The sequence below is a fragment of the Protopterus annectens genome, chromosome 1.part0, assembly GCF_019279795.1.
Source record: "Protopterus annectens isolate FY-2018-M chromosome 1.part0, PAN1.0, whole genome shotgun sequence".
Taxonomy (NCBI): Eukaryota; Metazoa; Chordata; order Ceratodontiformes; family Protopteridae; genus Protopterus; species Protopterus annectens.
In genome coordinates, this window is record NC_056725.1 from 1,744,719,355 (window position 1) to 1,744,731,764 (window position 12,410).

The window sequence follows — 12,410 nt, forward strand, 5'->3', positions numbered from 1 at the left end:
CTGAAATCATTCATATGCCCTTGTGCTGTGTCTGTGCTATTTCCAGGTTCCCTGGTATTCATTTCCACCACTGTCATTTCTTCATCTTCAGAGCTAGACAACGTCTCATGGTCTCCACTGTGTTTGGAGACTAGTAATTTCAAAGTTTTTTGTATGTCATTCATAGAATGCACTAAAATCTGTAATAAACCTGAATCACTTGTTGAAGGTGTAGGATGTACACTAACATCCAAAAGAGGATCCACCACTGCCTCGGCCATCAGGTACACGTGAAAATAAAATCAAGAAAAAAAAAACACGTGAAACCAGTGTAGAAAAAAAGGAAACAAAGGTAAAACACAGGCTCCCAATGGTCAATGAAGACTGGTGATGCAGCTACAAAGAGGCTGAAACGTATCTAGCGTATACACTGTTTGTTCCCGCTTTCATCAAAGACTTCTTGAGAGTAAGCAAATTCAACAAACATCTCCATTTTATGTACACTCAAATAAAAACAATCAATCAATTAAACAATTACATAATTAAATAAATGACATTTAAAATCCATAGGTCCTAAAAACCTTAAAAAATCAAATATTTTCCTTAACCACCAATTACAGATGTCTAACTTTTAATTTTTTGTTTTTTAAAAAACACTTTATGTTAATATACTCATTTAAGCCTGGTTTCTTATTGGCACCCAATTTAATCTGTGTTGCATGTAAAGGGAAGTAAGTAGTGTGGGAAGAAATAGCCAGGGAATTGTTATGGCTAGGCTTGTATAGGCCCTAGGGCTGATAGCCTAGTACCAACCTATGAACCTATGAACCTATGAAGTATCCAGGGACTCTAATGGTGTATTCAATATGATTCAACAAACCATAAGGGCCCTCTAATATGTATCTGCAGAAGTTGCAATTAGAACATTTATACATTTCTTTTTGTTTATAACTATATTTCCTGCAGAACATTTATTTGTGTCATTTTCTAACAATTTCTTGATGTTATAAGTATTCTTATATACAAAATTAGGGTTGAGTCCAATAGTTTTAATTAACTCAGAATTTCCCTCTAATATTCTCCAGTTTTTATTAAAAAGACAATTCTAATTGCAACTTTTGCAGATACATATTAGAGGGCCCTTATGTTTTGTTGAATCATATTGAATACACCATTAGAGTCCCTAGATACTTTACATGCAACACACAAGGGGTGATATATGTTGGTCAATGTAGCGGATGTGAAGCTTTCTACGTTGGGATGACCACACGTAAACTTAGAGAACGTATACATGAATGCATTTACGCTATTAAAATTAAGGATGGAAAGAACGCACTGTTCAAACACACTACTGAATGGGAAAAGTATAAGAAGTTTATGTTTTCCATATTGGAAGTGGTCAATGCTGATTTAAGGGGAGATGATTTCAGAAACCACCTTGAACAGAAAGAAACTTTATGGCAGATTAAATTAGGTGCTGATACGAAACCAGGCTTAAATGAGTCTATTAACATAAGGTGTTTTTAAAAAACAAAAAATTAAAAGTTAGACATATGTAATTGGTGGTTAGAGAAAATACTTGATTTTTTAAGGTTTTTAGGACCTATGGATTTTAAATGTCAATTATTTAATTATGTAATTGTTTAATGGATTGATTGATTGATTGTTTTTATTTGAGTGTATATAAAATGGAGATGTTTGAAGAATTTTTTTATTCTGAAGAAGTCTTTGACGAAAGCGAGTATAAACAGTGTATACACTAGATATGTTTCAGCCTCTTTGTAGTTGCATCACCAGCCTTCATTGGCCATTGGGCGTCTGTGTTTTACCTGTGTTTCCTTTTTTCTACACTGGTTTCACGTGTTTTTTTTTTTCTATAAATAAATATCACATGAAAGCCTCAGTCTTTAGCTTAAATGGTGGATGTACACCATACTAACTCTAGTTCTATAAACTTGTAAAGCTGTTTAATGAAGTTACAAAAATGTATGGATTTGCAGGACATATAAGTAGTGCTCTTGGCATGTGTTGCTTCATTAAGTTGCGCCATTTACAGAGCTGTTACTTCAAATTTAAGTTAAAAAGCTAATTCAATTAATTTTTGGATAAGTCACTGACTAAAGATGTTTTTTTCTTGGTCAAAGATCAGAAAAATTGTGTTGAATTTAGAATATTATGAAGGTCATACCACTCATCTGTCCAGATTTTTGCAGAATGTACAGATTTTTGCCTCATAAAATTTGTGGGTTTCTAGCAAATCAGTGGGGATTGAAGTCACTAAATAAACACAGACCTTTGAATTTCAGGCTTCATATCCATCAGAAAATGCATTTTAACATAAAACCTATTACTCTAGCAAGTTTCTAAGTTTATAAGAGCAATATTTAAAATGTGTCCCTATTTTTGGGCCTTTGCTACCCTATTATTTTTGGATTTGTCCAAATTTCTTGTGCTAAGAGGTTGTGAGGTATGAGTAGGTGATTCAGGTCATGAGACAGAATGGGGCTGCCACGATGTGGCACATTACATTAGTAAAGAGCCAAGAATGGGCATGCAACTGGAGACATATTTTGGAAGCTTGATAATATATTTGGCACTTCTGCACTACTTTACTCTGTGTACTCTACAGCTGACAGGTACCTCAGTACCCATCCTGTTAGCATATGACAGCCTAATGCTGAAACCCACATTGCACTCGCCTCCATCCCTTCCAAGCAAGGTATTCAACACATTGTTTAAATACTAAAGTCTTATAAATGATTGTGCTGTTACTATGAAATAACTCATATTTCTATAATCATGCACATTAGGCATTTCTATAGGTAATATTATAACAACGCATCCTTCATCTCACAAATGGACTCAGATCTCTCCACACAGGGACTCAACCATGCATGGCCACTTGAAGTAACAAGTCTTCTCTCCAAGCATACCATAATTTTTACTGCCAGTATATCTTAACCCTGGCTCCCTTCTGACATATTTGCTGTGTCTATCCCTCAGAATAATTAAAGTAACATACAGCAAACCTTAGCCTGCTACATTAAATCTCTACTGGAAGGAAAATTGATTACATTAAAATCCATATCCATAGCCTCATGCAGCCATTCTGCATCCTATATAAATGTGAAGTAAAATGACATCGAAGGACTTTGTAATAACACTAGTGTCATTTAGACTGTTATTCTTTCTCACAGCAAAATCACCCAGTTTAAATTATCATTCATTTCAGTTTAGGTACCTCTAGGGCAAGACATCCAAGGATCTCTCAAAAATGCATAAACAACTTAGATGGCTACTACTTTACATAAGTTCAAACTTGTAGGTGCCACAATTCACATAGAACTTTCTTTTCTTTTCACATCACATCTCTAGTGGCATAGCCGGGGGAAGACAAGAGGGGCAATCTGCTCTGGGTGGCACTTTTGGGATTGTCACATCTACTTTAATTAAAAAAAAAAAAAATACTGCTTTTGTTTTTTAAGGGCATTCTTCTTTAAGAACATTCTGGTTGTGTTGCATCACATTTGCGTGTGTTGTCGCACACACATCCTGTTCTTCCTTTCCACCTGTGCACAATTTTAAATACAGTAGAGCATTTTGCTGCTTCACTGGTTATTGCTGACAATAAGTGTTTGATTTATGGAATTTTGCGTCAGTCATCCTTTTTTTTTGCTGTGTCACCTGTTCAGCTGCCAACAAGAAAATTATTCAATTCAGTGTGTGTGTGTGTGTGTGTGTGTGTGTGTGTGTGTGTGTGTGTGTGTGTGTGTGTGTGTGTGTGTGTGTGTGTGTGTAATGCTCCAGTTAAGGATACCTGGTTGTTAGTGTTACTCAGGCTTGAACCCTGTACCTTAGGTACAAGAAGCAAGATCCTGAATTCTCTACCCCTACCACCACGTGTGATTTGACAAGTTGAGTCCATATTTCTCAACTGTCCAGATTTTCACAGAATGTCTGGAATGCTTGGCTCATATTTTTGATCTGTTCCTCTTAAAATTGGTGGTTTTCTGGGAAATCAGTGAGGACTGAATTCACTAAATAATGACAGACATTTAAGTTTCAGTCTTCCTATCTTTCAGGAATTCATAGTAACACAAAATATTTTATTCTAGCAACTTTCTAAGATGATACAAGCAATGTTTCAAATGTAACCCTGGTTTTGGGCCTTTGACCCCCCCCCCCCAATAAAGTTTGGCTTTTTCCAGATTTTTTGTAATGCAAAGTGCATTTTACAAGGAGCTGAGAGCTTCAGGGGAAGAGAAGTTTAGTGCTGCTTATGCCAAGTCTGTTTGCAACGTGCAACTGCTGTTTAGCAAATGATACCACTATTGTGCTAAAGTATTTGAAAGCATTGTTAGTAACACAGCAGGTAGTATAATTGTTTTTGATACAGAAGGCTCTGGATTCTACTCCCACAGTATATAAATTGATTGTCAATACTGTTCTGTGTTGTGCTTTAAAGGGGGAGGGGTGCTGCAGTCCTGAGTGTGTCCTTCGGAGGAGATACCTAGTAACTACATACCTATTACCAGTTTGCCATCTACTCCCTATTGCAATATTACCAGCTTACAGTACCATTTTTCAAGGGCAACAGGCACTTTATTTGTAGATGTAACACTGAAATATAAAGTTGTTTGCTAGCAGCAATATTTTCATTAGTTACAGATCTCTGTAATGTGGAATTATTCAGATGACTTTTACTTCTGCAGAGATTGTGCATATTTGATATTGGTGAATTGTAATGACAGAAGTTGAGTAGACTTTTATGAAAGAAATATTCTGAACTGAGCAGTTTTGTCATTATTGGTTCAGACATTTTGTTTCATTGCTTACTAGAAAAATGTTCAAAACAATACATTTAAAACATGCTCTAACAAGTGTGCTATATTATACAAGGCATATAATTTAATACAATCAGGAAGGTGAATCAAAGAACATGCATGTTTGTATGGTCCTAAAAATGTGTGTAAGAGCCGTATGATTTGAAAACAGCCGAAAGGTAAACTTTATCCGCCACTGTCCAGATGCATTTTCTCTGAATGTAGTTTTCACTGCTGTTTCAATGAATGTGAGTTTCAAAGGCAGAGGAGTTTTAATGCTAAGTCTGTTTTCATTGTGAGACTGTATTGCTTTGTTTAGCAGATGTCTATTGGTGTTTGTGCTATAAAATTTAAAATAAAAGTTTCAAATTAAATCCAAATAATAATTGTAGAAGTAAAGCATAAAATAAAATTCAGACACTGGAATGGCTGCAGGGGGAGAGGACTGTGTATGGCGGGGCCCCATTTGACCATGATTTTGTGAGGGGGGGCAAACTCTAGCTACACCACTGCATATCTCAAACTGGGTTACACTTGTTCAAAGTTTGCCATATTTACTCTCAGATGGAATGAACAGCAACCAGTAAACCCTCTCATTTCCAAGTGATCTCATTGTAAACCTAGTTCAGAATACCCCCTTTGTTTTAACAAAATCCAGTCAACGCATTCTTTTCAGATTGGGCCAATGTCTTGCTCTGCCTCACTCTTCATTTCTTCTTCCAAAGGTACTTCCTCTCACTTTTTCATCATTTCCTCTGCTATCATGATATGCATAATGCAGAGCACTTTTAAACAATGGCTTGGACAAATTCATTTTGAATTAAAAACTTTCAATAGAAAAAAACTAATCTTGATAAACAGACTGACAAGAAGAGATATCCAACCACATGAAACACCAGGAAATCACCTGCACTCCTTAGTTTTTACTACTTAAATTCATTATAGGATTAATTTTTGTTCATGGCATATTGAGTACTTCTCCAGCAATACAACGTTCAAGTGGGTGCACATGTATATCAACCAAAGTAGGGTTCAAATATAAGTTTTGAGTCTTTTTTTTTGCTACAAAATATAGACAGCTTCAAAGAATGAAGTTACTGTCAAATAGGGCCCAAGGCAGGGGAATTGGCCAGCCCTGCTCCCCCGCAGCAATTCTCGTGTCCCATTACTTCATTACTTGCCACCATCATTTACCATAAACACTCTCAAAAGTGTCAGAGAGCATGCTATTTTCTTCTTTACTAATAAAATGAAGGCAGAAATATGGATTTAATTTAAAACTTTTAACTTAAATATCCTTTGTTGAGCAAGTTAGTCCTACTAGGAAAGTAGTGTCTTTTCAGGGGAGACCCTTGGTGTTATGTATACTATTAGGGAAAATTTGACCAGGCATTAAGGAACATCCCCGTACTCGTTTCAATAGCTGAGGTGGATGTAAAAAATCCCATCACTCTTATTATTAACATAGACAGATGGGGTCCTCATTTTAACATCTCATCCAAAGGACAACACACTCAGTAGTGCAACATCCCCTTTAAAGTGCACTGAGGTATCAGCAATCCATCTATATGTTTTGGGAGTAGAATCCAACACCTTCTGCCCTAAAGGCAAATATGACACTTTCTGTGATGCTAATACTGCTTTGAAATTCACTTGCACAAACACTGATGGCCGTTTGGTAAACAAAACAGCTGCAGATTGAAAACAGACTTAGCATGAACAACAATAAACATCTTTTCCCTTGAGGTTCACACTCTGAATATGTAGTGAAAATCACATTCATTGAAAATGCATCCCTACAGTTTTGAAGATTTTTTCCATTAAGTAGTGAAATGAAATGAAAGAACCAATAAATAACAACATTACTACCCATTTCAGTCCATTTCAATCAACCCTGATGGTTAAGTTAGCAATCTGGTTGTTTGTCTAGATGATTAAGGATCTTGTTTTCTGTAGCCAAGATATGAGGCTTGAGTCTGAGCAAGCTAATTAACTAACCTGCCATCCTTATCAAGGGCATTTTATACACACACACACACACACACACACACACACACACACACACACACACACACACACACACACACACACACACAGACACACGCACACACACATATACTTTCAAGTTCTCCCAGTTGTGTGTTTGAGAAATATTCATGTAAGTTTCAGCACTTTCAGGGAGAAGTGAAGTTGCAAAGTGCATTTAAATCCCATGTGTTCCTGTACCTGTGTTGTACTAAAGGCACACCCACAGATGCAGAGTGAAGAAATATAAAATGTTTAAGTTGTTTAATTAAAAATGAAATGTTATAGCAGCCCTCGAGCACCCCCCGCCCCATCCAGTGGACCAAAGGCAACTGCCTAGGTTGCCTAATGCTGCTCTGGCTCTGTTTGTGCCTACTGAATGGGTTAAGAGCCTGTTGACTGTTGTGAAGTAGAGCAAAGTTCGGATCTGTAGAGACCCTTAACATCTGAAAAAAACAAATGCTATGAGAAAATTACCCTTTACAGATAGCAGAGGAAGTACATGTTGCTATGCTTAATACGTTTTTTCCCTCAGTAATGGATGCTAGTCAGAGATTTTGACAAATTAGGCTATATGAAGCAAGTTCTAAGACATGTATTTCTGTTGCACATTTAGACAGATATAAACTTCTGTGATTATCCTTTGCATTTCCTTGATACCAGAAGTCTTTCTGTGTGCTATAGCTGGTATGATTAAAGGCTTAGCATGTATTCTAAATATTTCTTATAGGTTCATAGGTTCATAGGTTCATACTAGGCTATCTGCCCAAGGGCATTTATAAGCCTAGCCCATAGTTATGTGGCTTTCGCCACCCCTTTAGTTTGAATAAAAACTATGCCTATCATTTTGCTGTGCCTCTGTCAAGCAGTGACACTGAAGTAATCCCTGGGGTATATCTGTGATCTCCCATCCATTGGTCAAGATTCCTCTTGAACAAGGCCAGCGAGGTGCTCTGCATCACATGTACTGGGATTTTGTTCCACAGCATAGGGAGTCTCTGGGTGATGAATCTGTCCCTCCAGCACGTTCTATTTATAACCGTGTCAAGGTTTAAGTCTCCCGCCCTTGTGGTTCTGAGGGATCTAGATTTTTTGAGGTGAAGCATATTCATCAAATCTGGGTTTGACATGGCCTTATATGTCAGGCACAGGTCACCTCTGAGCAAGCGGTATGAGACTGAATAGAACTGGAGTTCTTTCAGTCGGGCAGCATAAGACATATTTTTGAGACCCTTTATCCTTTTGGTGAGGAACTTTTGGTTTTATTTTATTTTATTTTATTCTGGGGTACAACTAAACAAGCACACAGCATCAGATTAATTAGACAGACTTTTGAAACTGAGCCAAACAAAATGTCGCTGTGGTGTATCGTCTCTGAAACTGATTGATCATCTTGTAACTGCAGATCGATGTCATCTCTAAACATATCTCTTGAGTAAGGTACTCCAGTAAGATATGGTTTGGAGTTACTCAGATAAGTAAACTAAAAGCACTGAACTTTTTAAGAAATTGATGTCCACTCCAAATACACTCAGTTATTTTGATGTGACCTTGCCTGCAATGCATTATGCAGATACAAGCCAGGAAGAGCTAAGAATACTGTTGTTCCAAGCAAACCTATAGTCTGTACATTAGAGATCTAACAAATAAGCAAACATAGTATGCAGAGACTGAAAAGAAAATGCTGGTCGTAACCTTTGGTTAAGGGGAAATTTCATGATTATATGTATAGGAAGTATATTAAAGAAGAAACAGATCATACATCCGTGTAAGGCATTTCAAAAACATCAGTTAAGTTTCAAAGAATGTTGCTAGCACTTCCGAAATGCAATGCTGAAACTGGGAAGCCTAATGGGAGTTGCTAACATGCTTAGTAAAGCTTATATAAATTAATGAAAGGAAGATTTGCTGTGAGAAGATCATGAAATCTTATAGATCATGACACAAATTTTAGAGATACTGGAAACACCGCAGAACTTAAAATGGTGGTAAGAGAAGGCACAGAAATGCAGTTGGTATGAGCCACAGTGGCAAAATGGCCAGATAATGTTAACTATTTGATTGGTTGATGATATCATACTATATGTTCAGGGACATCACCTAGCATACAGGATGTATTTATCTAAAGGTGAGAAAGTAATATCATCTCAGGTAACAAATTAGATGATATCAAAACTAAATAAGTCTCAGTTTGGAATGGTTAAGTACAAGGCAGGAGCTACAGATATTATATTTGGCCCAATATAACATGATGTAAGACAGTATACTTTGAGACGTGCAGAAACCAAAGTTTAAAGTTAGAAAGAGGAACTTGAACCTCATGAAACTGTGATATTGCAGTGGTAAAGCTAGAGCTGTGTGTTTCAGAAAAATTATCTAAACTTCCTAATAATATGTATGGACATTGTAATACATTATAGCAGCATCTTTAGAGTGTAGCAGATATTTCCAGCTGTTTCTTGAATATTAATGAGTGGGTGAGATACAAAGAAGTTACTGCATTGTTTTTTAATTAAATGATCTAGTGCTGCAAGGATTAAATAATGCCCTTCATAAGAGCACATTTTTTGAAGTCTGCGTAATAAAGGATGAAAGCACCCAATAAATTATATTAGGGTATCTGGTTCTCTTTTTGCACACTGCAGGGATTTGTGGAACTTGATGATCTACTGTGTCCATTATATCAGAGAAATATTCTTTAGTAGATGTGAGACAGGAATTAAGAATCCCATTAAAGAGTCTATCAGTGGGACAGGTATGGTACCTTAACCCTCTACAGCTAATGCCGCCAGGAAGAGTGGTGCCCAGTTAACTAAAGACAATGCCTTCTGTACTGGATGTGCTAGTCTTCTTAGAAAATATGCAGATATAATGACAATATACAATGTCATTAGTAACACAGAAATGTCATTTTCTTTTAGGGATGTATCATGCAATTTGTCTCATAACTCAATAGTCTTAAAATAATACTGGTATTATTACAAATGAATGTATAAAGTATGTAGCATCAAGTTAGAGGGGATATGTGTCCTTTTTTTTCTAAAAAAGGAGAAATTTAGTATATCATTAGGAAGTTAAAATTATCTTGCTTATGTACGTCACACACCTGTAAGTAAAGCTTCATTGAAGTACACCTATGTATCCCTGACTCATGCATGTACAAGCCTAATGTCACTGTTTCTATTTCAGGCACATCAGACCTAGAACCAAGAAGCCAAAACACTTTTCAGCTTTAAAAAATAAGTCTATATTAAAGTAAAGAAATATTTTACTTTTTTTATCAAAATTTCCACATCTATAAACTCAGCTTGCTGTTAAAAGACTGAAAACTCTAATAAGGTATTTTTAATTTCATAAGAAAATTAATGTCAATGCCAGGATGTTAAGTCAACATGGGAACATATAATGTGGACCTGCATATGCCTTCCAATATTCTGGAAAAAGTTTTGGGCTGAAATAGAACTACTTTTTTCTCTTAGTGATACTGACAAAAAGGAGTTGGCATTGTATGTGTTTGTGTTTACCTCCCAAAAGGTAACTCCTCTCTTCATCATGCTATTAGCTGCTAAAAAGGTTGTCACTTCTCATTGGAAAAGTAATATCCCCCTTGACTGAAGAATGTTGACCAATTCTTAAACATATATATTATGCTGAATTGCAGTTATGTAAGAGGTGAGGTAAAGAATGTAATTTTGTCTACAAATGGTCAGTGTGTGTTTCAGTGTTAGACCCCATAATGTAGCCATGATGACATTTCCTTCATGTTTTATTTCTAACTGAGCACTTTTATTTCTGGGGGTGAGCTGTGTTTTATGTTATTTCATCTTGTTTTATGTTATGTTATTTTATTCTACATTCTATTCCTATTTCTATTCCTATATCCTAGTTATGTTTCCCTCTAGTATAGTGACTAAATCTGATAAAAATAGTAGTAGATAGCTTTGTTTCATCAAATGTATGTATGATACTAAATTTATTTCACCTGTAGCATGCACTGGAAAATATATGTCAGTTTATAGAAGTATTAAAGTTTTATTGTAGTTTTGCTGTAGATTTAAAGATCACATTTTTTTAATCTTTTTTCAGCTTTCTTTATTATTTGTATTAAATTAATATGGTTTTATAATGTAAAGTATCTAACTGATCAGTTTGTTTAATGGGGAAAGTGATAGGTGTTATTAAAGCTGAATCATATGTTCTCATTGATAACTCTGCTGAAAAGTTAGTAAATAAATTCAATCAGAATTGAAATGGAAAAATTATGAATGCAACATGCTCAATAAGCAATGAAGTGATAATCCAGCTAATGGACATTGAAAATGAGCCTGCAAAAAAAGTAGAAACTTCACAATAATAAGAGAAATATATGTTATCACTATAGAGGCACAGGGGAAAATAACAACTGCTGTCACAAGTAAAATTAAAATCTATGTTGCATGAGAACTGACATTATATAGAATCAAGTAAACCCAAATAAAACTAAACTCATGCTCTTCCACTCCACTAAATTCAAAACCCAATCCACTTACTTCAAGATCACATCCAGCAATAAGACTTTGATTGAACCAGTACCATCTACCCAACTTCTCGGTGTTGTTATTGATCAAAATCTGAAGTTTGACTTACACATTGCCCAGACTGTAAAAAAGTGCACAAGAAAATAGGTACCTTATACAGATGCAAAAACTACCTAACCACAAACTCCAGAATAACCACAGCCAGAACTCATCTTCTGTCAACTTTACTATACGCCTCACCCATCCTTACCAATCTCTCCAAATCAGACCTAAGCAAGTTATATGCCTGCTATAATAAAATTTTCCACTAGCTTTCCTCATAGAACCTACCATTGTAAGGCCCTAACACAACCATCTTGATTAGAACTACCCCACCAATTCATTCTCATGCAACTCTCTACCACCCACCAAATGTACTATAAACTCGATAAAACACCAGATCTACAAGGCCTCCTCAATCCCCATATAAGTACCTGTCCACTAAGATCCACGAATAAAGCTCTAATTGAAGTAACCAGGAGTAAATATAGCTCAGGTGACTCTCTAAACTCCTATTACATTGCTAAACTGTGGAATGCCTTACCACTTGAAATTAAAACTATAACTAGCTTAAAAAACCTCAAGCATCACATTAAAGCCTACCTCACCAATTCCTGGACTTGTACATGTACTGGGCATGGGTAGCCCAAACCAAGGGGCTAGCTGATTTTAAAAATTTAATTGCATATGTAATGAGCATTGAATTTAAGCCATATGTCTACCTTACGTTGTTTTTTTTTTCTTTCTCACTGTTAATATCTACCAGATTTTAAGTCCTCAGTTTGCTATGCTACCTGTATATAAGACTATGTAACGTAATTGCACTCTTATTGTATACAATGTCACTGCCTGTTACTACTGTTAGAACTGTCTTCTAGAAGCATTGTTATACAAGATTATTGGTTGTCTCCCAGTTGACCAATTTATTCTGTTCTAGTCTTTTTACCGTTATCAATGTCTGTTACTATTTTTTTTCCTTATTGTATTATACAATTTTCTTTCTACTAACAAAATAGTTAACTAACAA